Source organism: Marmota monax, unplaced genomic scaffold, assembly GCF_021218885.2.
Source record: "Marmota monax isolate L192 unplaced genomic scaffold, Marmota_monax_Labrador192_F-V1.1 WCK01_AAM20220418_F8-fsc00012, whole genome shotgun sequence".
Taxonomy (NCBI): domain Eukaryota; kingdom Metazoa; phylum Chordata; class Mammalia; order Rodentia; family Sciuridae; genus Marmota; species Marmota monax.
Window position 1 is genome coordinate 12,038,931 of NW_026695227.1, and position 25,417 is coordinate 12,064,347.

Below are 25,417 nucleotides of genomic sequence, written 5' to 3' on the forward strand. Positions count from 1 at the left end.
ACAATTCCATAAAGCTATTCTGCCTTTGAAAACCATTCTCCACCACGGCTGGTCCCAGCTACACTATAAGCGGCTGACAATTGCTTCCCCAACACTCCCCAGTGTTCCTTCACCCCTCCCAGATGCCACCAGAAGAATAACAGAAAGTCTCTCAGTAGCACTTTGCTTCTCAGCAGGAAGCTGTACTGTTTGTGATATCCATTTTGATACAAACCTAAATTAGGCCTCTGGAAATAGGTAATGCATAAAAAGAAGCATTTTGTGTCACCAAATTATTATTATAGGTTACTGTTAACCCTTGGAAGATAGAGGTGAGCTCTGTAGCTCCCCACTGAGGTGACTATTTGTCATGAAATCATAGGCCATACCTCAAAAGATGTTTCAGGTGAGCTTGCTACAAGGCAAACTATCGAGTTGACCTATAGGAATCTGATAGCTAGTTTAAGTGGAGAAGCCAAAAGAAATGCCAGTTAAACAAAAGGATCAGCACAGCGTGGGGAACCAGCAGTCAGTGAGCACAAGTTTAACAGCTGACAGAGCCTAGAGAGAGATGTAGGGATCAAGGTATTTTACTACCCCTTCAAAAGCTCTCCCTGCAAAGACTTGTAGGGTTTAGAGGGGCAAAAGTTCAGAGCAACTCATGTTTTTTGTTTTTTTTTTTTTAAAGAAGTCCCTTGGGATAAAACTACTAACTAGTCCTACTGCAATAACAAATTAGAATACTAAATATACTGATACATATCAGGTATGTGTGGGAGCAATACTAAATATACTCGTGTTTCTGGGTTTTTATACGGTTCAGATAGCAAATAATGTTCTAAAAAATTCTCTGTTCAAAAATTTAAATTTCTGTTCTATATTTGATTCAAATAATTAAAGAAGTACCCTAGAAATACCTCTGCATTATAATCCTAATACCAATTCTTGAAAGAAATTGTCATTTTTACTTTTTCTACTCTAAATTTTATGTTTAATCCTTCCTTATTCTTCCTCCTTCATTGCTAAATTAAAACAAGCAGCATTCATCATTTTAATCATAAACACATTGAATTTAAAAATCTAAATCAGAGACCACTTTTAAACTATCAGTGATGAAAATGTGTAGAACATGAAGGTGGTCTTCCCATTTTTTCAGTACAATGCGGGTCACTTTCTGATTAAAAATTGTGAAAGAGTCATCGTGCCACACATGAATAACTTAGCCTTTCATTTTTATATGCGTTTTTTATTAAATATTACCATGTGTTTCTAGTTTATCTCACTAAAATAAATAGACACGGCTGAGTTCATCTCTCTCAAGACAATAAACACACCAAAAAAATTCTTCAAATTAACTGATGTTTATTGAATAAATAACTAAACAATTAAAGCTTCCTTAGGGTAAGCATCACAGGTTGATAATGAAGAGCAATAAATTATTCTGCAATTTATAACATGAAAAAATAGAATAGCTAATACCATAAGAACTCCTAGAGAGTTTAGTGAGCTATTGGGTACTCGCCAAATTTCATAGCTGCTCAGAGTTAGTAGCTGAGTCCCTAAAATTTGAAGGAAGTGTAAATGTTCTTCACTTGTTTCCTAGACACAACTCATAAATGGACAGGCTCTTTTATAATATCCAAGAATCTTGATTAGGTCTCATTCTTATCAGCAACAGGATCTTCAGACTGAGAAAAATCCTACAGAATCCCATAAGCTAAGGCATAACATCTTAGCATCAGAAGTCCTAGACCCGCTCATCATTCGGAGGGTGAGCTAAGATCCCAACGCTATCTAATTCACAGAATTGTGACTAGCTAATGACTTGGCTTACTCAGAATAGCTAGACATCATCTGAATGCCAGCAACTGAAATTAAATCTCTTGTGTTTCCATCTTCTAAAATAATTCAATTTAAATATTCAGTAACATTTCATCTAGTCACAGTTAAAGCACCGCACTCCTGACCAGGCATTTTCTTGGAAGTTTCTGCAAGTTCTGTGCCCACATGGTACATACCTGTGCAGTCCACTCTCTGGATAGTTGTTTTTGTCATAGCTTCCTCCTTAAAAATATTCCTACACTCATGCTGGCTTTGAATCTGTTCAGTTCAAATTTAGATTCATTGGTACTTTTCCACAGTTACATTTCTTGTTCGATTGAGGTTTCTTTTTATTTATTCTGAAGTTTTCGATGTAAGACAAACAGGAATACCACCTTCTAAAATTACTACTATCCTACCATCCTCCGATGGAACATTAACGGGAAGCAATATTCTCAAAGCTATGAAGCATACACTGCCCTAAATTACATTGCAGTCGCTGCCCTGAGCTCACACATTTTTGAATAGAAAGGCTCCCAGGGATCTCTCTGTACTGACTGCATTTACTGCTTTAAAATATTTTTAACCCAGACGCTGAAGTGCCAGCCTTGCAGTTCCTCATGCTAATCCCAGTTTGGGTGGCTGTTCTTAAGGGAAAGCATTCAAAACATTGTAACAGTGCATCAACTTTGACCCTTTTCACTTAAACATGAGACTCAAAAAAAGTTTGAATTCCAGAGGGAATCACTGAACTTTGACCTGCTTAAAATTAGTTTTGTTTTAGTGCCTTCATGGTGACTCAACAAGCCAATTTTCCAGACACTTAAGACGTTTCTGCCCCTTGAAGATTCCAGTTCAAGTCCACAGCTATGTTTGCTGGTCAGATCAGAACACTTTGTCCCAGGGTTTCAAGCAACAAATTCCCAGATCTCCATCTCTTTGCCAGATGTTGGCATTACTTGGTATTAAGCTGGATCTAAACACAAGTGAATAAGAATACACACACACACACACACACACAAACAGTCCCTATTTTTTTTTTTTTTCACTTACAGTCTTTAGGGAAGCAAAGTTTTCCACTCAAAATTCAGTCATGGGGAAATGTTTACCAAGATTATATAAACATTACTTACTAGCCTAACTTCTCTAGAACCAAAACTTCTAACCTTTAGTTCGTACATTTATAATGCACTCTAAGTTTACGTTTATCAATAGGGTGAAAAAAAAACTGCTGATATTTTACTTTCTCTTCTATTATATTTTAAAAATTTGTCAATCAACAACTCTCTTACCACAAATGAACAACATCACAGTATTTCCTTCAATAGAATTTTGGAATTTCAAATGCAACATCTGTTATCAAAACTTTATAGGCAATTTATAAGTAAAATACTATAAAACTAAAGATCTAATACATATTCCTCTTGCTTTTGTCTCTCAAAACTTCCCCCTTTTAGTAAAACAAACTTGGCAAAAACAAAACAGCACACAACTTCATTAATACAAACTGAGGTATTAAAGGAATGAAGTAGCTATTCCTATAAAGCAATTCCAGCATAAATCCTGGACTTTAAAATCTTTAGAAAAGTCAAGGATATATGCACTCAGGAAAAGAAAAGCCATTTAGTTTTATGAATCCAGGAAAAAAAGAAATGTTAATACAATTAGTTAACTAGAATAAAAGAATCAATATGACACAAATTGCTTGACACAAATTACACACCACTTTAAACAAGAAGTCTGTGTGGTCTCCAATGGGCCAGTCAGCTATACTGAAAGGTGGTGCAAAAGGTGGTCTGCATCTTCATGTGCAAACAATGGTGTGCACTTAAACCTATCAGTGTTTGAAGAACTATACTGATGTTGTTCTTAAAACTTGATCCCTATTGCTACTTCCCTAAAGCTGGAAATCAGGAGCTATACAAGATTATAGAAAGGGGACACAGCAAAATTATATCTTAACTTTTTGCCTTCCTTCCATTAGAGACACTCAGAAAATAAAAACTATACTCAACTAAGTCTGCAATCATTTCTTTCATTTCTTCGGTGTTTAAAAAGGAAAACAAAAAGTTTTTCAAGTGGGGAAAGTGATATATTTCTATATACATACTTTAATTTAGACCTACTTTATTTTCATTTGATTCATAAATCATTCAATACATAAATATTGAGTGAACCCAGATTTCTTAAATGAAGAAAATATTTGGAATTCATTCTGATTATTTTACATTTCAAGCACATGTAACTATTTGGGTTCTTTTCTGGTGCTTAAGAAAACAATCATTAATAGTTTTAAAAACTGGATCAATTATTTACATGAAGAGGTCAACTGAAGTGAACATTCTAAGTGCTGCTGACTAGTTCCTTTAAATGACATGAAAATTAATATGGATTATGTAAGATACTAATGAAATACACATATTTACAGATCATACAGTAAATGGCAGTATTTAAATAAAATTATACAGAGATGTTCCCATGTAAGAACCATTATCTGAAGAATCTGCCAACATAAGATTAGCATTGTAGTTGCTTAATCCTTTAATTGTCTTAATAATAAAATATGCTACTAATTATGTTAGGTATTTTGGCCTTGCATTCTAAAAGAGATATATGCATTTTTGTTTGTATATGTTGTAAAAACTAAAATAAGGTGTCATTAAAGAGTAATTCAACTGGTTTTAAAACAAACATACCTTGTCATCTAAGTTCAAATGTATTTTCCCTTCTTAGTGGTCACCAAAGATCAGACTTTACTGACAGCATTTTTACCTCCTCCTGAAACTACCAAGTTTAAGCATACATAGGCATATGTACCCACTTATAAACATCCTTAAAGGTGACACATTTTTTAATTAAAAACTCCAATTGAAAGTCAATTTTAGTCATTTTCATCATTTCAGAGACAAAAATTTATAGCTAATTCTGATGAATAAAAAAGATGAATTTTGGTATGAAATATGATTAAAAAGTAATAAGATGGATGTTTTTTAGTCAGGTTTGTAAATTGTTCAAAACATAACTCTGAGAAAGGAAGTTTTCCAAGATGTTTTGAACCAGGGCATCATTGAAATAAGGATTTGGCTTCTCTGGTTGATAATCTTGAAAAACAACATTAATATAAATGCATAAATCATAGTTCAATGTTTTCAAAAATAAAACTCCAAATTTTTCAGTCATACTCCACAAATATTATAGGGAGAAGATACACATTTTCATTAGGTGGCTACTTACATGCATTCTGAAGTTTCACTGGGTGAAATTAACCACAGGTTGATTTGCAAGATATTATATATGTAATATAAACTTGACATAATGCCTTTGATCTTTCAAAAAAGTAATATGCAATGTTAAAAAAAAAAAAAACCTTATTTTTATCATCGGATATTTACATCCTACCCCAATCTGTAGGCTTCTGTAAACTTTTTTTCTCTTATATTCAGTCAAAACCTGACAAGAGCTCGCTGTGGGATTATGCACAAAAACTGCAAATTTAAACAAGGTGTGATCGTAGATTTTTTCACACATTATTGTATCATGCTGCACAAGAACACTAATGTATGCACAGTTCCAAAATAGCTTGGGCTATTACTGCACAGCCTTGAAAACTACTAAAATCCTGAGGAGAGCACCTTTCAAAAGCTGTGCCTTTATTATTGCACACTAGTAAAAGGTTGCTTTCATTGTTTGTATTTTACAATAGAAAAAAATTAATGTCTATGATGTCGCCTCATAATTTTAAGGTCCTATTTCTTATTAGACTCTTCATACTTACAAAAGTTGTTTCATCAATATGTCTATGACAGTAGGACTCGATACTATTTAATCGACTCAATTATGGAACAAGTGTGCTTTTTCCTGATGCTGCCCTACTTTCCTTTAAGTTGCATTTGAATTATTGATGAAATTGCAATAAAACATTTCTTTGTTACGAATAGTTGAGAAGTCAAGAAGAATGCTTCATGGTTAATTTTTAGACTTGCAGTGATAAAATAAACACACTTGTTGTCTTTTCAAGAAAAGTCAATAGCAGGGTACCATCTCAAAAGAATGGCTATTTTCCCTATTGTTTTGAGAAATAATGTGCTGAAATGGTGGATGTAACTATGTAACAGAAGAAAATGGTAAGCAAAAGTACAGTATAGAAAATACTACATAGTTGCCAGGTCTTCCTGGATGATAAAAAAATTTAAACTGACAAATTTAAATTCTGCTTTCTTTCAAGTGGTACAAAGACACAATTATCTAGCAGGGTCAGGTTCCCCCCAAATGGAATAGTTTTGGGGAAAATGACATTTCTTATATAGACTACTGCAATCACCACCTAACTGACTTCACTTTATTTTCCAAACAAAGCCAGAATTATCTTTTTAAGTCACAAATTGGAATCCTTTAGTTACCTGCCATTGCTTTCATGATAAAGCCCCCAAATCTTAATAGGACCCATAAGGCCGGGTGTGAGAAGACTCCTGCCTCATTCAACCTCATCCTACACAATCATTTTTTTTAATATTTATTTTTTAGGTGTAGATGGACACAACACAATGCCTTTATTTTTTTTTTTTTTTAATGTGGTGCTGAGGATCGAACCCAGGTCCAGCCCATGCTAGGCCAGCGCTCTACCACTGAGCCACAATCCCAGCCCCCTACACAATCTTTCCCCTTCTTTTCTTTGCTCCAGCCACTCCTCTTGGTTCCTTAATATCCCACGCTTTCTCCCACGTCAGAGTTGTATACATGCTCCTCTCCACTCCCACTCACCCACACCTTCTTCTCTTAGGTGGCCTTACTTCTCTTCATACCACAGCCCCAGGTCTTTTCCTCAGGAAAGCCTTCCAGGATTTCCAGAATGAAGGTGCGTCTCTGTAGAGGTCCCTGTGCTCTTCCTCTGTGATACATTCCAGAATACTCAGCACCACCCATCCCACAACACCATGTGCTTAGCCAGCCTACCTCCACCAAGGGAAACTGGTGGCCACGACCCCCTGATGATTACGTAACTAATGAGATTACAGGGCAAAATCAAGTGACACTAAATTGAATGCTTTGGAAAGAAAAAAAAAACACAGTGTTTTTTAAAAACCACAAAACAGAGTGTCAAATAACTTCATAAAATTGGAATAAAGCTTTCTTTAAAAGTAGCAATTCTGCACTTAGATTGCTTGTTGTTCTGGTTTAAATATGAGATGTCTCTCAAAATCTCGTGTGTAAGACAATGGAAGAAAATTCAGAGGTGAAATGATTGGGTTAAGAAGTCTTAACCAAATCAATGCATTAATCCACTTGAATGGAATAACTGAGTGGTAACTGTAGGCAGTTAAGGTATGGTGGAGGAGGTGGGTCACTAGGGACTTGCCTTTGGGGTTTATATTTTGTCCCTGGTCTACAGAGTCTCTCTGTGCTTCCTGATTGTCATGTCCTGACCTGATTTCCTCCTCTGAACCCATCCACCATGATGTTCTGCCTCCCATCGGACCCAGAGCAAGGGAGTTGGCCATCTATGCACTGAGACCTCTGAAACCATGACCCTCAAATAAACTTTTCCTTCTCTAAAATTTTTCTTGTTGGGTCTTTTGCTCACAGTGGTAAAATAAAAGCTGACTAAAACACTGGTCAAATGCCTCTAAGTTTCTCTGTGATTTTTAATAAATTAAAGATAAAAACCACCAAACATGTATTATGAGTGTGGTTTACCCAAGAAAGTAATAAGGATCTTAGGAGAGTCATACTGAAAAGTCTTGACTGCACATCAATTAATTGGCAAACTTATAAACACTGATAAATAATGAAACAGTAATACATTCATAAACATTTAAAATCATAAAACATTTAATGTAGGTACTCTTCTTTAAGATGTTATGCTTGGCAGGCACAGTGGCGCACACCTGTAATGCCAGAGACTTAGCAAGAACCTATCTCAAAATCAATTTTAAAAAGGTCTGGGCTGTAGCTCAGTAGCAGAGCACTTGCCTAGCATGTACTAGACCCTGGGTTCAATCCTTAGTACCAAAGAAGAAAAGAAAGATTCTATGCTTTAGTGATTTTTTTTTAAAAAAGTCCAACTATCAGTCACAATAACAATGTAGAAGAGAGAGTATTTCCATTCAATTCATTGGCATAATTAGCTGATTAACCTTCATTTTTCTCACTGGATTGGATGCTCTGTAAGGGAAGGGACGAAATCTCTTTGCTCATCACTGTAACATCACTACTCAGTTCATGGTAATATGAACCCAGAGTCAAAGAACAGACTCCCAGTAAAGTTTTCTGAATGAATGAACGATGGTTAAAATGGTCAAACCAATAATACTGCTTATCTTAAATTGCTATTAAGATCAATACGCAGGCTGAGCACTTATATAGATCAGTTGAGCACTTGCCTATCATTAGTGAGGCACTAGGTTCAATCCTCAGCACTATATAAAAATAAATAAATAGTATTTTGTCCATATAAAACTAAAAAAAAAGATGAATATGCAAATAGTTATGGAGGAATTAGAAACAAATATGGATGTAACTGTTTGAAGATTTTGAGCCATAATTTTTTGAGACATACTCCTTTCTGAATAATGGAAAGATCATTTTTGCAGTATAATAAAAATCTTAACTTTTATTATTTGTTTAAAATAGCAATCTCTAGCATAACAAGGTTTCTGCCTTTTAACTTATGAACTATATTTAAGATTATGTGATTAGACGTCCTTAGGGACCCAACCATAATTACCATATCCTTATTAAGACTTCTATATGCTGGTTCCAAATCCAGATGCCTTTTAATTTTTTTCTATAATGGAAAGTAATAATAATGCAACCTGAAGTGTATTTATCTCCTTCCTTCCAAGAAATTCAAAGCACCAATACGTTTAGAATAGGCACTGTTAAATATAAAAATGGGAACATAACTGAAATGAATTCTTATTAACAAAATAAAGATGTTAATAAGCAAGCTAAGTTATCTGAAGTTGAGATACAAGATGACTCTGGGATAATCTTTATAAACCAGGCTGAGTTTTACCAGAAAAAAATTCTTGTAAAGATTTAAAATTCCTAAAAGATATGAGGAATTTATATTTACATATAAATTTTGTCTTTTCAGGTTCTCTATTGCTGAGATGACACAAATAAAGATATCTTTTTAATTACTGCACTTAACTGATTTATAAATTGATGAATCTGAGAAAAAGTAAGCAATGAGAGAACATTCAAAGCATTCTAGGATATAAAGCAGGATATGGGTCATAAATTAGAGTCAGATCTACAGAGGAATAATGGTGTCAGTGTGGCCCCAACCTTTTAGTTAATTATGAGGAATTGGTAAACAGGAGGAAATGCTAAGTCATTATGACCCTGGCTAGTGTACACACATAAACAGACACACACACATGCATACACACACACACACACACAATCTTCCTCTGGTTTTTAAAATATTTTAAAGCATCCTAACTATATTCTAAAACCTCATTTTCTCCAATTTACTTTTTAATACTTGGAGCACATATTATCTTATTTAAATAGTTACATATATTAAAACCATTAAACTGTCACAATTTGTCTTCATTGCACTTTGTCCTCATTTGTATACAGCATATGCTCTACAAATCAAGCTCAGTAGTCCACAAGGTGGTTGCTAAAAACAGAGAAGACATCCACTGGCATTCCCCAATAAAATATTAAAACCTCTGCTTACATTTCTTGTTTCATTGATCTTCTTAATTCCCTGTTTATCTCAATCCCTTTTAATTTCTATTTTTGTATGCTGTTAGTAATTTTTTCTTGATAATATATATACATGATTAAAAAAAATAGGAGGGTATAGACCTAGATGCCTACCAAAGGACATGAAAAACCCAGGACTCTACTTCCTGGCTGAGTCTCTTATCCACTTCATTGTGCAACAAATCTTTCTCCCCTTCAATACACAGAGAGACACCATCCCCGCCATCTTATATCCAGGTTAAATCAGGGGACCCACCTCCAGTTAAAATGTTTCCTTAGTTTCATTCCATAAGGAAATTTTCTCCAAAGCCAGAAAATTTCAAGATGATCCACAAGCTTTTCCTGTTTTTTGCTTTTTTAAAATCTAATTACCACAGGGGCCCTCATTGTCACAACAGGAAGGAGTTAATGGCCTTCTCACTTTTTCATTTTACCATTTTGTCACACATGACAGTTTTCATATGGCTGGGGAAGTGGATTATGGATTACATTGTCTAAATTTTAGCTAAATTAAGGCTTATGAAACAGACAAGTGGTTTTAAAATATTTCCTGCACACACATCATATACAAAAAAATTACAGATTTTTCAATACTAATAATGCAAATGTAAGTGAATCCAGGAATATGGCAGAACTGTATCTCAGACCAACTGCCAGTTGTTGGACAGCCATATTTCAAGGAAAAAAAAACTGCTAACTCTAAAGAAAGAAAGAAATAATCAGAAAGGATGTTTGTTTGCAGTAGAAGCTGAGGAACACTGCCCACATATCTCCCAGCTACAGGAATACTGTCTGCCAAAGGTTTACAGCTCAATCCCTTTGGGAGAAGTCCTTGCTCAAAGTTCTAGCCCTTCCCCAGGGGCCCATAGCCAATACCCACATGAAATAACAAAGACTTGGATACCTGGCCTCACTCAGAAGGTCTCTGAAAACCCATCCAGTTTCAGAGCTCCCCACAGGCCAGCTGAAGCCTGAGCTATCTCACATTACATTTCTCCTTCTAGATGGTGTCTCTGAGAGCCCTGGCCCAAAGCTCACTGCATGCAGATCTCTATACCAGACTTGGTCTTCCAGGAACTCTGACATGATACAACATTACATTTGCCATCATTTAAACTGAACCTCCTTCTAAGTATTTATCATGACCTGAATAGTAATTAAAGTAGCAACACATTCACATAAATGATGAATATATGTATATACATATGCATTCTGGGGGACTGTGCGCTCTGACAATTTTACAAATGCAGTACCACTAAAGTGTCACCAAATATGCAAGACATTATTTTAACTGCTGACTTGTTTTCCTTTTTTTTTTTTGGCTCCTCTGTCATTGGCTCATTCACAATCAAAACAGGCCATATTACTTATCAGTTAAAGGTCCCCATGGCCTACAAGGCAGAAGCTAGTGCACACACATCTGTGATAAAAAGACCACCTTGATCTGACCACAGCCAATCATCCCAGTCTCATCTCAGCTAAACCCCTCTTGTGCTCCACCAGTACCACACTGTCATCTCACAAACGCCCCCTTGCTCTTCCTCACCTCCATACCTCTTTACTCCAGTTGTTCTGCCTGTTTGGAATACCCTCCTGCCTTCTCAGGGCACCACCTGCTGCCTCACCAAGGGAAACAGCAGTACACCCAAGTCAGTTCATAGGAGGCGCACTATCTGCATTAAAGTCAAGACAAACAATATAACTGAAAGTTGGTGAGGGGTTTTGTTTTTGGGGTTTTTGTTGTTGTTGTTTTTGTTGTTGTTGTTTGGTTTTGGGTTTTTCTTTTTTTTTTTTTTTGGTTAGTTGGTTGGTTTTCTAAAATCATTGCTTGGCTCCAAAAATTCTAAACTATATCAGTAAAAAAATGATTCATCCACTAGGATCAGCTGCTCCCAAGGTCAGCCCTGGATAGGACAATTACCCATTAAGTCAGGGCACAGGAGTTCTTAGATACTGAGCACTCTCAGTAAAAGGTGTAGGTCTGATCATAGACCATTATTTACCTCAGGAGACCAAAGAAGTTGCATAAAAAAGTCAAAGTAATCAACATACAATATTCTCAACAATAACATTTACATAGAGTCAACCTGTAACTAAACTGACCAAACAACAACAGGATGAAGTTATACCAGGACAACAGAGGAAAAGACATGTGGTTTGGAGGAGGAGAGGTAAGGAATAGGTAAAGAGAGAGAAGAAGTAAGAAGTCAATCTTATTTAGTACTGTTTTAGAATAAAGGAAAACAAGTAGAAAACATTTTACTGAGAAACACAGAATTAAAAGAAAGATGGAATGTGTGTGGTTGCTAGTATAACAATATTGCTATCTTATTATAGAACCTCGAGTTGATACTATGTCTACATTGTATTTATTATGTAATTAGTCAACGAGAAGAATATTCAGCTCATGCATTAATCCACTTAGGAAACAATCCCCAACTCTCTTCTGTGATCTCAAAATATTCTATCTGGGGTTATAGCTCTCCATCACTCTCCATGTCATACTGAAAAACCACCACCAGTTTCTATAACTAACTCCCCTATCAAATTAAGGTTCTTATGGACCAAAAGAAAAAAAAACAAGATTTATTTGTATTTGTATCCCCTGGCAGAAATGATACTTAAATGTAAGTTCAAATTCAAATTTAATAAATATTCACAGAACTCTAAGTAGTCAAAAGTAGTAATAAGATACAGGGTTCTGATTTCAAAGAATAACATTTATAACCAACAAATGTCATCAGGTGGTAGAACTAATCTCTGTGCCAGAGATTATATTTAAGTACTCTGCATTCATTCTATCATTAATTCCTCACAACTGCTTTATGAAGTAAATACAATTATCCATATTCTGCAAATGACCAATCCTAGACTGAGAGCACTGAAATAAACTATCTGGCTAAAAAGAGGTGAATGATGATCCCAAATAGGAGTATAGTACTGACCTAGGCACAAACTCATGCTCCCTCTCAGGAGGCTAGATATATTCACAATGCCAGTACAACATGGTACAATATATGGCAAAACCCTCAAAGATAGTTATAGATTTAAGTGTCAGGAGATCAGAGAGAGTGATCTTAAGCGGTATATTCTGTGAAACTGCTGTGAAAGAGGAAAACTTCATTTGGAAATTAAGGATGCACAGGATTTCAGGATCTCTATATAAGGGAAAGATATATTCAAAAGGAAGACATTAAAAAAATGTGAGGGCCAGTACTCGAATGCTGACTAGAGGCATTATGTGTTTGGTGTCAAATCTCCCCACAGCAAAGCCCTGGGGAACAGGGAGAAGAGTGGGCCTAGGCAGCTCTCTTCCAAAGCTGTGAAACACGGAAACACTAGGTGATCACTGAATCACTGAACTGAGTATTGGGTAAGCTTAGTGATGAGGGGGTGGGAGGTATTAGTCCCTTGATAGGACTTCCTGTCACCCTTGAGAAGTCAACTCTCTAACATTGCCCAGAAGGCTTAATGGTCTATTCCCAGCCTACCTCTTATGGCCTCTTCTCCATCCATTTCCCTGTCACACTTCTTAAGTCACTCTGCCTTTATAATTCCAAGATCTCACCCTTTTCCCTTACTCTTAGGAACCTTTGCACATGCTATACCCTCTGCCTCAAAGGTGTTTTTTTTTTCCTCCTCCCCTCTTTAGCTCATTAACTATCTTTCATATGTGATTTTCTCTTGGAAGCCCCTTCTGACTGTTCCTCCCCCCCCCCAGATAAATCAGATACCTCTTCTATATGTTCTGTATACTTCTGTGAAGTACAGATATACAATCTGTAATCATCGCAGGTGCTAGTAATTATCTGATTAATGTTTTTCATCCCTAACAGACTTTAAACCCTTGTGTACAGGTGCCCGTTTATTCCACTCACTACTGAATCTCTAGCAATTAGCATTGTGTCTGGCTCATAGCAGGTGCTCAATAAATATTTGTTGATTACTCAATGAAGGAAAGGACAAAACAATTAGAGAAAGCCAAAATACAGGGCCCAGTGGATTGGGAACCAAGGAAAGGCGACTGAGGAAGAGGTCTGAAGCAGATGGACAAATGCAACTCTGGAAGAAGTCCCTGAGTTGGGCAGGGCTCCAGTGTCAGCGGTAGCTTTTCTGCAGTGGCCACGGCCTCTGCCATGCTGAGAAGAGCTTAGAGGGTTGACAAGTGGCAGACAGTTTGGGAGTCATCTGGGAAACTGTTCAGCTTGAACCAGATCACAAGCAAATTGTTTTTGAAGGAAAAGATTTTAAACATGAGCCTGAAAAGAAAGATGGGACAGAGACAGATTGTAGAGAACTTTAAAAGTCAGACATTAGCATCTAGGTTCCACCCACATGTAGTACTCAGGCACTTTGAATTTCTGAGAAAGGTGTAACATGACCTAAATAGCATGTCAGGAAGACTAGCCTGACAATGGTAAATAGAGAAGATTGTAGGGGAAATACTAGTGATGAAAGTGGGTATAGAAGAAAGGCATTGTTTTGAGGGATGCCTTAACAGGATCTAAATATATTTACTGGGCTGGGGTTGTGGCTCAGTGGTAGTTGCTTGCCTAGCACATGTGAGGCAATAGGCTCCATCCTCAGCACCACATCAAAAAAAAAAAAAAAAAAAAAACTAAAACTAAATAAAGGTATTGTGTCTACCTGCAACTAAAAAATATTTTATAAAATAAAATGAAATAAATATATTTACCATGTTACAATGCATAAAAGCCTAGTCTTTGAAAAAGGACCACTTCTGGTTCAGTATGCCACTGATTAGCTACACTACCTTGGGTAAGCTTAGCTTTAAGGAAACTGTATAACAGGACAACATCTATACCTTCTATCAGGGTCATTAGGCAGATTCAATAAAAATAAACTGCTTATCACAATGTCTAGCAATAATAACCTATCAATCAACATTGTGTGAGACAGGAAAGGGGGTACAGTGATGGCATGGCAGGAAAAAAATTATTTTTGGTAGGCAGGTGTTCATATCATAAGAAGATAGCCACCTAATAGTTAAGAGTTCATTCCTCTCCTGGCTTCTGCGTGATTTTCTTTATAACCCACTTACCTTTCTGGCTTCTGCTCTGGATTCATGCCAAACACAGTCTGTACTAACTCTTTCACAGTCTTTATTCTTCAAACTGCTTGAGCTGTTTCTAAACTTTCACCTTTGACATTTATTACCAACTTTCTCTCTTACTCCAATGCCACCCCTCCTAGAAGCAATCCTAAATAACTCAATTCCAAGGCAAACCCTCCCTGGCTAAATACACCACTTTTCTCATCCCAAGAAATGTCAGAAAGATTATGATGAAAACAAGTGAAATGTTAAACTTGGTTTTTAAGAGTTAACAGAGTGATTTTTTTTTTCTCCAAGGATAGGTAATAGCATCAGATTCTGAAATTAAGCACAGCAGGAAGAAAGAGGCTGCATAGATTTCACAGAGTATCACAGGCCTCTGTAATAAAGCACTTAAAAAATGCCTTGTATTGCTAATTCTTTACACAATCTCCTTTTATTTCCAAAGCAGTGTGAGGGGTTTGAGCCATGAGACGTGCACTGATGTTAACATTACGCTGCTTGAATTAGGGCCATTTTTCTACTGAAACTCCTGGTAGGTTTAGAATTACTTTTTACCTTTTCTCCCCCCCATACATCTTTCAGATCAAATGAATGGTTCCCTCTTCTAACAATGCTGAGCCTACTTTTGCAGTCATTACCTTAGCAAACATCCTTCCTTTACAATCCCCAAACCAGACCTTGAGCTTTATGGGAAAGTCGCCTGCATAAAGATGGCTAAATCGCCTGTCACTCTGGGAATTCAAAGTGAATAAGAGCAACTGTAGTCTCAGGATGCTTTGGGTTTATCACCTTCCCTTGCCCCAAGCCAATACTCATTCATGGATTGAATTATTTATCAAATACTTATTAAGTAGCTAATATCAGTCAGGCACTGTGCTAGGCACCATGGTGGATCTTCACCACATTATAGAAGGTGGAATTAGCCACAAGGCAATACTTGATGACAGGCAAACCAGCAGACATTTCACTGAATGTTAAACAAAAGGTCAAAAAGTATGTGGTTTTATGAAGAACTGTCATTTTTATGATCACCTATCTATTGGTTCAGATTTGTAAAGAATTTTTTCCCTCTCTTTTTGCAAGATATTTTTGTATAATGGAAAAGCGTCTTTTTCTAGTTCATGTGAAAGCCTGTAATTTGTTCAGTAAATATTTGTTGTATGCTATGATCATATAGAGAACAAAATAGACAAGGTCCCTATTCTCATATAGTAATTGCTGCTCCCAGGATAACAAACACAGTTTCTTATGTTCTGATTCCATGAAAAGGTTTGATCCTTTGTGTGATCCTAAACAATGGTTTAGGGTTTTTGTTTGCAAAAAGGCGCTTTTTTTGCAAGCATCATATAAGTGTAGTTAAAATCCTGCCCTTGTCTTATCTCATTCAGACTTCTTTTCAGCATACTCTTTCCTTACTTCTCTATTCACTGTAGTTTCCCCCTTATCCACACCTTCAGCTACCTATGGTCCACCAACGCCCAAAAACATGAAATGGAAAATTCCAGAAATTTTAGAATTAAAATTCATGACAAAAATTTGTACCATCTCACTCCACCCTGCCTGGAACAGGTACCATTCCTCTGTCCAATGTAGTCACATCATATATGCTACCCATCCATTAGTAGTCACTTAGTAGCCATCTCGGATATACTATCATGGTGTCACGGTACTTGTACTCAAGTAACCCTCACATGGTATGGAAATTCTGTGTCACAATACCTGTATCATTCACCTCACTTCATCTCATCAAAAGAAGGTCAAATACATACAATGTTTTGAGAGAGGTCCCATTCACATTCAATATCTTATAATTGTCCTATGTAATTATCAGCTATTACTGTTAATCTTCCTAAACCTCATTTATAAATTTTATCATGGGTATGTATCAGAAAAATCATGGTACTGTATGTGTACGATTCAGTGCTTTCTATGGTTTCAGGCATATGCAGCTGGATAAACAGGTCTGTCTGTAGTCTTCATTATACTTCACCACCTTTGATTTGGCCTGTTAAAAAGTTCTTTGCAAGGCTAGAATACATAAAACTTCCATCTTTCCTGGGCCCCATATTATGGTTTTTTTTTTGTAACAAGACTTTTTACTTTTGACTTTAAGTATGCTATATGTTGTCGAAATTACAAATACTAATGGTATTTATAATTACTCAAAATTACTAATGGTTCTTTAAATTAGTTCAAAACTCTAAGACTACATCATCAGTAAAATAGTCTCCTTACAACCAGATATGCTTTATCTCGCTCCTGCCACTCTTACTGAACTTCCATGATATATACATATATATTATATATGTGTATATATGTTATATATAAAACATATATTATATATGACATATATAAAATATATAATATATGTGTGTGTATATATATATATATATATATATATATATATATACATATATATGTATCTCTTGCTACCAAATTAAATCAATAAAAATTTTATCACTGGTTCTCAATTTTTTATATGCAAAGAATCACCACCAGTAACTTTGTAAAAATTCAGAGTTACAGTGTTATAATCACACAGAATTCAGGTTCTATGTGACTGGGGTAGGGACCAGAAGGGTCTATGTTTAACAAATATCTCAGGTGGCTTTCAACTAGGTGACTATCTTTGAGAAATACATTCCAACCCTATCCTCGGATGCCTGTTTTCATGTATTCAGCATTTCTGCTTAAAGACATAAAAGAGGTCCCATTAAGTAAGATATAAGCAGCATGCATCTGTGTGTTCAATAAATGTTTGTGGGTTAATATATGGAGTGGGTACTAGGAAATAATAACCAACAGTTAGAAGCCATTTTACAGCTCAGTCATGGCTTTCCCCTCTGTTCCTCCTGTCACGTATTATAGCCAGGAAGTGATTACTAGTTGCTTCCACTTTTACAGAGAAATTCCACATCAACATCTTGAAATGATGGAAAAGAGTGAAAGTGGTGGAATCCAACAGACTGAAATTCAGGCAATGACTCTCCTGCTCACTAGAGCTGAGGAAAGATGGCAAGTCACTTGACCCTTTGGAGTCTGTTCATTCTTCTGCGAAATGGGGCTAATACTCATCTAATAGGGAGGCTGAGAAGGTTAAATGAGATTATCCATGTAAAGCATCTAGCATGGAGCCTGAAATATGGTAAGTGGTCAATAGCTGTTTGTTTTTCTACTTCTCCATCATGTAAGGATTCCTTGAGTTAACATGAACCTCAGTTTGCAAGCTTATGTTCACTCAGAAACCATGTATCCTGTGACTGCTCAGTTTGAGGTGTTGCAATTATACTAGGGACACAACTCAATGCCCTTGGGAGCTTACCATCTACCAGGACACCTTTTAGGTCTCCTTAACGTTTAACAAGGTTACCCCTGCCAAACCAGGCAGCAATGGACTTAAGACATCTTTCACTTCATGCAGTGAGATGAATAAAATTCAGAATGATATGTGGCAAGAGGAAGGCTGATAAAAGGCCCACAAGCAGTGGGGTACAGGGGGCAGAAAGGAAAGAGCACTGGTGTGACTTGAGGAATTCCCTAAATGTAGAGTGGGCTCATTTAGCTTATTCACATACTGATAGAGATACACGTTTGTTTAGTCATACAATTATCACTGTATTTCCTGACTGAATGTAGCAAAGACCCTAATAATTCTATTAGTGGTGAAGGCTGATGAGGCTGGAGATGAGGCTGAGAGATAAATAAGAAAACTCAGGGAAAAATTTTAAGAAATAGTATTCTCTTGTTCAGAAACAGTTCCCAATGTAAGAATAAATTAATGAGAGTGATTCTGCCAGATACATATGAAAGGGTGCCAATACTGCAGAGGAAAACCAAGCATCACAAGAACTTACATGCAAACCTCACTCTGCTCCTGATATTACACATCAAACAACTTCAGCTTTCGGCAGCCATGAATTGCCCCAGTAAATCTCATCAGGCATCAGATTTGCTGCAGTTCCTTTAACCAGAATGGGAAGGACTAGCAACTGTAAAGGGCATAAAACTTGACACGGAGGAGAATTAAATCAAGAACTTAGTGAGAAATACCATCTAGGAAACAAGTCAGCAAAAGTACTAACATTGTTTTTCTTTTCATCTCTCAAATATAAGTAAGTCCATTTGCTTTTTTAATCAGAGGCACTGAAGTAACCAGTGCTCACTATTTGGGAAAAATTATGCCAAAATCTTCACAATAAGCAGTCCTTATCCTGGGCACAGATTCCCCAGAGGGGTCCCTTGTCTGAGGAATGTGTCAAAAATTAGCTCTCTTTTCCTGCCTCCCATCCTACTTGGATTTTGAAGTTGTCTCAGTGCCAGTTTCCCACAGTACACACTGAGCCACCTAAAAAATCTGGGGCCAAAATCAGTGGTCTTATGAATCCCACAGAAATTCACAGGCCAAGTGGGTGTCTCATATCCAAAAAATGTTCCCTGGTATACACAAAAACATTGCTCTCAGATACTTTACTAGTGATACTCTGGGTCTACATGACACGGACTTCATCCTCTACCATAACCTCCCCCCGACCCTGGCCCCCAAAACAGCAACAACTCAATTCTCAGTCCAATAACGTCTTTTCTCAGATGTTGTTCTCCCAGTGGGTAGAAGAATGAACTGCTGCATTGCCACCAGCTCCTCTACAGTTTCTTTTAATTTAAAGTTACAACAGGAGGGAAGAAAAGAGACTTTCTATTAAGGGACAACTCCCTGAAGGGGCTCTTAGCTGACAATCGAAGGACTGCTCATGGCAGTGATCAAATCTAACGCAACAAAGTGCTGGTGGCTCTGTGACTCATCACAGCAGGAGCTGGCGCTGAGGGCCACTTGAGTTCAGTGCTTTGTGGTGCAGCAAGTTGGTTTAGGAACAGTCACGCAGGGGAGCAAAGACTCGCAAGGTGTTTGAGGCTCAAGATAAAATGCAGACTTATGGCACGTTGCTGCTCAACTGAATAGAAAGCCTACAGAGGTAAGGAAACTAAGAGAGTTCTGTCTGCCTCATGCTTTAGGGGAGAATTACCTGAAGATGGTTGAGGTCAGTTGGTCTATCTGGTACAGTTTATACCCTGATAAAAAGGACCGAAGCATGAGAAATGAACGGAGCTATTTTTAAAAGGTAAGCATTAAGGGTGTTTGCTTGCAAAAAAAAACAATGCTTTCTAATTACCAGAAATATTCATTGTCTAAATACATGTATGATCACTTGATACAATTGAGCTATGACTCTCAGCTGCATTTTGTGAGTACATCAGAAGGAGAATGATGTACACTGAACATTTCCTCTGTGCCACGCACAGTCCTATGGACTTATATATGATCTCATATAACCTCATTTAATCCTGACTAGTGAGGTGATATTACAGCACAGGGAAACAAAGCACCACAAAATTCAAAGAAACTGCCAAGTCTTTCTCTTTTTCCCCCTTTGTTTGTTTGTTTTTTGGGGGGGTTGTTTGTTTGTTTGTTGTGGCTGATCCACCTGACCAGAGCAAGTACTGCTAACCCTTGGGTTTTACTGCCAAACCACAATCAGACCACTCAGATCTTGTGTTTCGAGAGTATAACTGACTCAGCAGCTGCCCTGTGGCTCCAGCACCACTTCTGCACAGAGGCCATGCTTCTGAGGCTCCTCCAGCCAGTGTCATCATGGTGGGGGCTGCTGATACAGGCCATTCCTTCAAGGCAGGAATCCTCCAGTGGCCAACTCCCACTTGCCTAGCCAAATCTGTCCTGGACTACATTAGTGAATCTTCTTCCTCCTCAGTGTTCCTTTCCTCCCTGCCTCTTTGTCAAACCTGCATCATGATTAAAAAAAAAAAAAAAAAAAAAAAAAAAAAAGTCCTCCTAGCATTGCCCTGCTTGCTCCCCCAGTAAGTATCTTACAAATCTAATCCCTCTCGGCAACATCTTTTTGAGAAGTCCAAAATAATGCCACAACCAAGTCATTTATTTATTTTTTTAAGAAACTTTTCCTTTATCTTTGATCAGTTGTACTTGTAGATAAATTTTCACTGAGAAGAGAACACTACGGCTAATTTCATCTTATGACTGTCCAAGATCTCTTCAAATGGGGCTTTGCCTAGGGGGCCCTTCTCATTGCACCTAAGTCAAACAAATGAATATATTGAAGGAACAGTGGACTCCATAAAGCAAAACATTGCAATATCAGTTTTTTTTTTCCAAACAGACATCCTATTATGCATCCACATGTACTATAACTTAATATAACCCAGAGGTGAATAACTAGCAATGGATTAAATCTTAATCAACTTTTATTCATTCATATCTGCTAGCAGGGAATCAAAAAAAGAGAACATGAAGAGAAATCTACAAAGTTAGGTCCTAAAATCTTTGTCTTTACCTATTATGTAGGATAAAAATGTTAATTACTGAAGTAACACTTATATGAATAAAAGATAGAATTCACACTTGCACCAAATACATCAGCTTAATAAAACCACATTGTCAGAGATCATATATAGATGTTAACTGAATCACTATTTTAAAGTGTTGCTCTCAGCCTCAAGAAAGTGATATTTTTTAATCTTAAGATTCAAGTTTAAAGTAAGTATAAAATGAAGTTTCAAATATTATTTATTACAGTATCAGCAGCCCCCACCATGATGACACTGGCATTATTTTGGACTTCTCAAAAAGATCCCAGACTTGTCTGGCAGAAAAGAGCATAGCTGACATTTATTGAGCACCTAATTCATAACAAACACTGTTAGGAATTTCACACATAGTTTCTAGTAATATCTACACAATACCCCTATAAGAAAGAATATTATAATTTCCGCTTTCGAAGTTAAGGCAGGCAGAGCCCTGAAAGTTCAGAACTCCAAATAAAGTCTTACATGAAATACAAGTAGACCTAAACTGAAAAGCTTCAAAAGTTAATGGGGCCAGGCATGGTGGTGCACACCTGTAATGTCAGCAGCTCAAGAAGCTGAGACAGGAGGACTGCAAGTTCCAGGCCAGCTTCAGCCACTTAGCAAGACCATAAACAATTAAGTGAGACTTTCTCTCAAAATAATAATAAAAACAGGCTGGGGATGTGACTCAATGGTAAAGCTAAGTTAAATACCCAGTAGCACACACACAAAAAAAGTTACTGGGATAGCCTCTGCTTCTTGGTTTCTTCATGAATTCCCTTACCTACTAAACTTTAACTGTGCTACAAAAAGAACTAAGTGCCTTCAGGTATTAGATGTCAAAATAGAGACTTCCCATCCCTGTGGTTGCTGCACTATTTGTCCCTTATGGACACAAGACACTACGAAACCATGAAGTAGTTGAACAGCATCAAAGATATAATCTAGTCTTTGGTTTTCAACTTATAAGCAATAGGAAATGAACAAATCTATATTTGTTAGAAGTGGATACTACCACAATCACTACCCCCCAGGACACACCGTTTTAATGGCTCAATTTTTAAGGATAGTTATTTAATGTACCTTTCAAATGTATTTATTTCCCCCTAATTTCATCAATATGCTGCACCTTCTGAATGTCATCTTTAACTGTAAATAGAATAATTAGTTGCCTGTAAGGTCTGATTTGAGTGGTACTGAAAAAAAAAAAAAATCCTTGTGCTTATAAGTATTTCCCTCCTGGCAGCTTTCCTTGATACTTGTAATCTCCACAACTCTTTCTCCAAGGATTTGGATGATCATAATAAACTGCAAAAATGATAATATCATCTAGTTAGAGAATTAAACCATAATGAACTATTTACACCTTTAAATTAATTAGTTTATGAGGCAGAGTTTAAATTGGGCAAATGGGGCAGGAATTCAGAAGGGTCCATGAAAGCAAAATAGCCTGTTGTCAAGGGCCCATCCTGAAGTGTAGGGTCCTCATTAGGCAGCTGAAAAGGTAAGGGTTTGAGAACACAGCCCAAAACACATTCCCCAAATTCATAGTCTACATTTGACTTCGACTCAATTTTCAAGATAAGGAGATTGGATTTGGTAAAGTTTATGAAGTAGTGCTACAAAAACATCCCAATATGGCCCAGCTGAAAGTCAATAAAAGTGTCTCAGTTTCTGCCCTACTACAAATGCTTAGATGCTCCATTTTTCCACTTTAATTACAATATTCATTATTTTCAAGCAAAAGGTTAGGGCCTTGTTTTGCATTTTTAAGAACTTCATTTACGCTGCCACTAACAGCAACTTTTCATGCAAGTAAACTCTTGGTTAACTGAAGATCATCAAATTACATACTTCTCCACATCTAAAATCCTTCTCATAAGTGTAAGGCTTGAGTGGTCATTTATGGTACATCTTACATGGAAAGTAAATAACAAAGACCCCACTCACATTTGAGAAGCCTTTACTATTCCAATCCCCCAGGACCCCCAAAGGAAAAATGGAATTGCAGGACTGATTTAATTGGATTAAGAACCATAATTCTTTAATTCATTCATCAAATTGAGGCATTTGGAACAGTTTATTTACAGAGTTGTTTAGACAGTTTTGTGTGGTGTTTTTAAAGATAAACCAAAATGCCTTTCTGAAATAAGTTTCAGATCCCAAATCATTAACATATGAAATCCAAATGTAGACAATTTACAAATGGGTGTTTTAGAGCAATGTTTGGAACAAAATTGGACCTTTATTTTATTAACTATCTACAAATCTAATTTCAGGATATACTTTATTTGAAACAGCCAAGCACTTTCTTTGCCTTTGAAATAAATCTACATTTTTCAGACTAAAAATTTGTCACAAGTATGTGAGGAAATGCATTTGACTTCAGAGCTGGACAAAGAAGTTTCCAGGTTACTCTCAAACTCTAATTATAACATTTTCTACCACTGGAGTTGATGGAGTATTAGGTGAATCATCTGGGTTATGCTAATCAATCTTATTCAACAATTATACTGCAGGAAACATGACAGTCATCAACATTAGAACTCTCCACTTTCTTTAAATCTCGATTATTTTAAGAAACTACGAACGACAGGTTTTGTCCTGCAAGTTTTACTTTTCCATGTAATCTTAACATACCTTCAAAGCCATGATTGCTTATCACTCAGTAAAAGATGAGAGCTTTTTCTAGAACATAGTGCATTCCTGTAAACATCATATTTTTAATTCACTTTATAAAAAAAACAGTCTTCAACAGTCAAATTCATTCCTGTGACTAGAAAAGGAAAATTTGAAAATTTAGGCTTAATTACTCATGTCTTATCCCCAAGAACAAAAACCAAAACAAAGTAAGAAGCCATCATACCTGAGTACTAGCTTCACTCTTTTGTTATTTACTATTTACTCCATACACTCCAAAGATAGCATCTTTATATAGTTTTTTTCTTTTACAAAATCATGTGTCAGTCTGAACAGGATGTGTTAACATGTATCGAACTAAGCTATCTTGAAATAACCACTGGACCTCAAATGCCTGGCTATTTACCAAACAAGTTTGGCACTTTTGAATCCTGAACGTGTCATTCAACAGAACTACATGAGTTTAACAACAAAACTAATACAGGCTTTCTGTATTAAGAATTGAAAGTTCTTTCCTATATTAAGAGTTTATGTTTTAAAGTCTGTCTGCTTGGATCAATACTATTTATTCAAAAAGGCTACAAAAAGTAAAAATTTAAAACCTAAAAGCAAGCAAAAACTGTTGATTGTTCCTGTATAACATTAGAAAAGAAGACCACTGGAAATGGGGGGGGGGGAGATTTCAAGCAGTATGCTACTATATAATTAACACAAATAACTAAATAATTATGCACATCCCTTCCCACCCCCACAATTAAATGTTTTTAAACAACTCGTGTGATGAAAGATCTACCTTTTAGGCAAATAAAAGCAATCCCTACCAGTTTAAGGATTTAAGGCTGTATTGCATCAGTTTTAAGTGATGTCTATGATTGTTATCTCTTCTAGTTCTAAGGAATAAACAGTTTATGGCATAATTTGCAGTAGAACTTTGTACAATGCCTAAGAGAACTTTCAGTGTAACTACATATGATTTTAAATCATCATGGCTGAATTTATCAAGGCTTTGGCCTTAGAGCTATATTTGAATCAGGCAGAATCACCCCTAGAAACTTTGCCCATGTATCTGCATTTGAAACCAGATTCCTTCCCTATCTGAACCACTAGTGATTCACATATTGCTGAATTCCTTTAAAATTAGACAGATCAAAATTTAGCAGTTCTGAAAAAACTCTGAAATCATCCTCCTTTTAAACGCTATAAAAGTCAAACTTAAAAACTATTTCTATACACTTTAAAACCATCTGGGCCTTAACCTAATCACTCTTGGCCATGCAGCCTCTCTCCTGCAATACTGATCAAAAACTCTCCTGCTTTTTCTGATTGAAATGCTCATTGCCTAACCCTCCAGCATGTGCGTGTGTGTGTGTGTGTGTGTGTGTGTGTGTGTGTTAAGGATATCAGGGGTCATTATTTATGAACAGCAAGCAAACAAATCACTCTGTCTAGTCTCTTTGCAGGTTCCCACACTTATTACCCAAAATCCCACAGATTTCCCTTGGTCTTGCCCTTGACTGAAGAACTGTGCTGAGCTCAAGGCATTCCCTGGGGAAATTTCCTAGTGCCTTTCTTGACAAACTCCTTTGGATATCTGGATATTGTGAGTATCTGAACTGGGTTAGAACAAATCTCTCAAGTTTCTGAAGAAGTACAGTTGACTGCCACCCAGAGTACCTGGGCTGGCTGGCACCCAGTGTGGCTCTGCTTATTCACAGAATTCCTCATTCTGACCTGCTTCAGCAGAGAAGGGAAGAGATAGAAATAAGTACACAACCCTCGCATTCTGAATAGAGTCACAGACCAAGA

General features: G+C 36.7%; 1 protein-coding gene across 19 annotated transcripts in view; it reads right to left on the bottom strand.

Annotated features, from left to right (window-relative positions):
- The window catches only part of Sox5 (SRY-box transcription factor 5), a 983,564-nt gene that overhangs the window by 956,198 nt on the left and 1,949 nt on the right, over positions 1–25,417 (bottom strand). For 4 of the 19 annotated variants that reach the window (XM_058576213.1, XM_058576201.1, XM_058576204.1 and 1 more), the window contains exon 1: positions 1,998–13,198. The exons of the other annotated variants lie outside the window; for them this stretch is intronic. The gene's annotated coding sequence lies outside the window, so the exon portion shown is untranslated. Of the gene's footprint in view, positions 1–1,997; positions 13,199–25,417 lie in introns of those variants that run through there. 19 annotated transcript variants of the gene reach the window in all.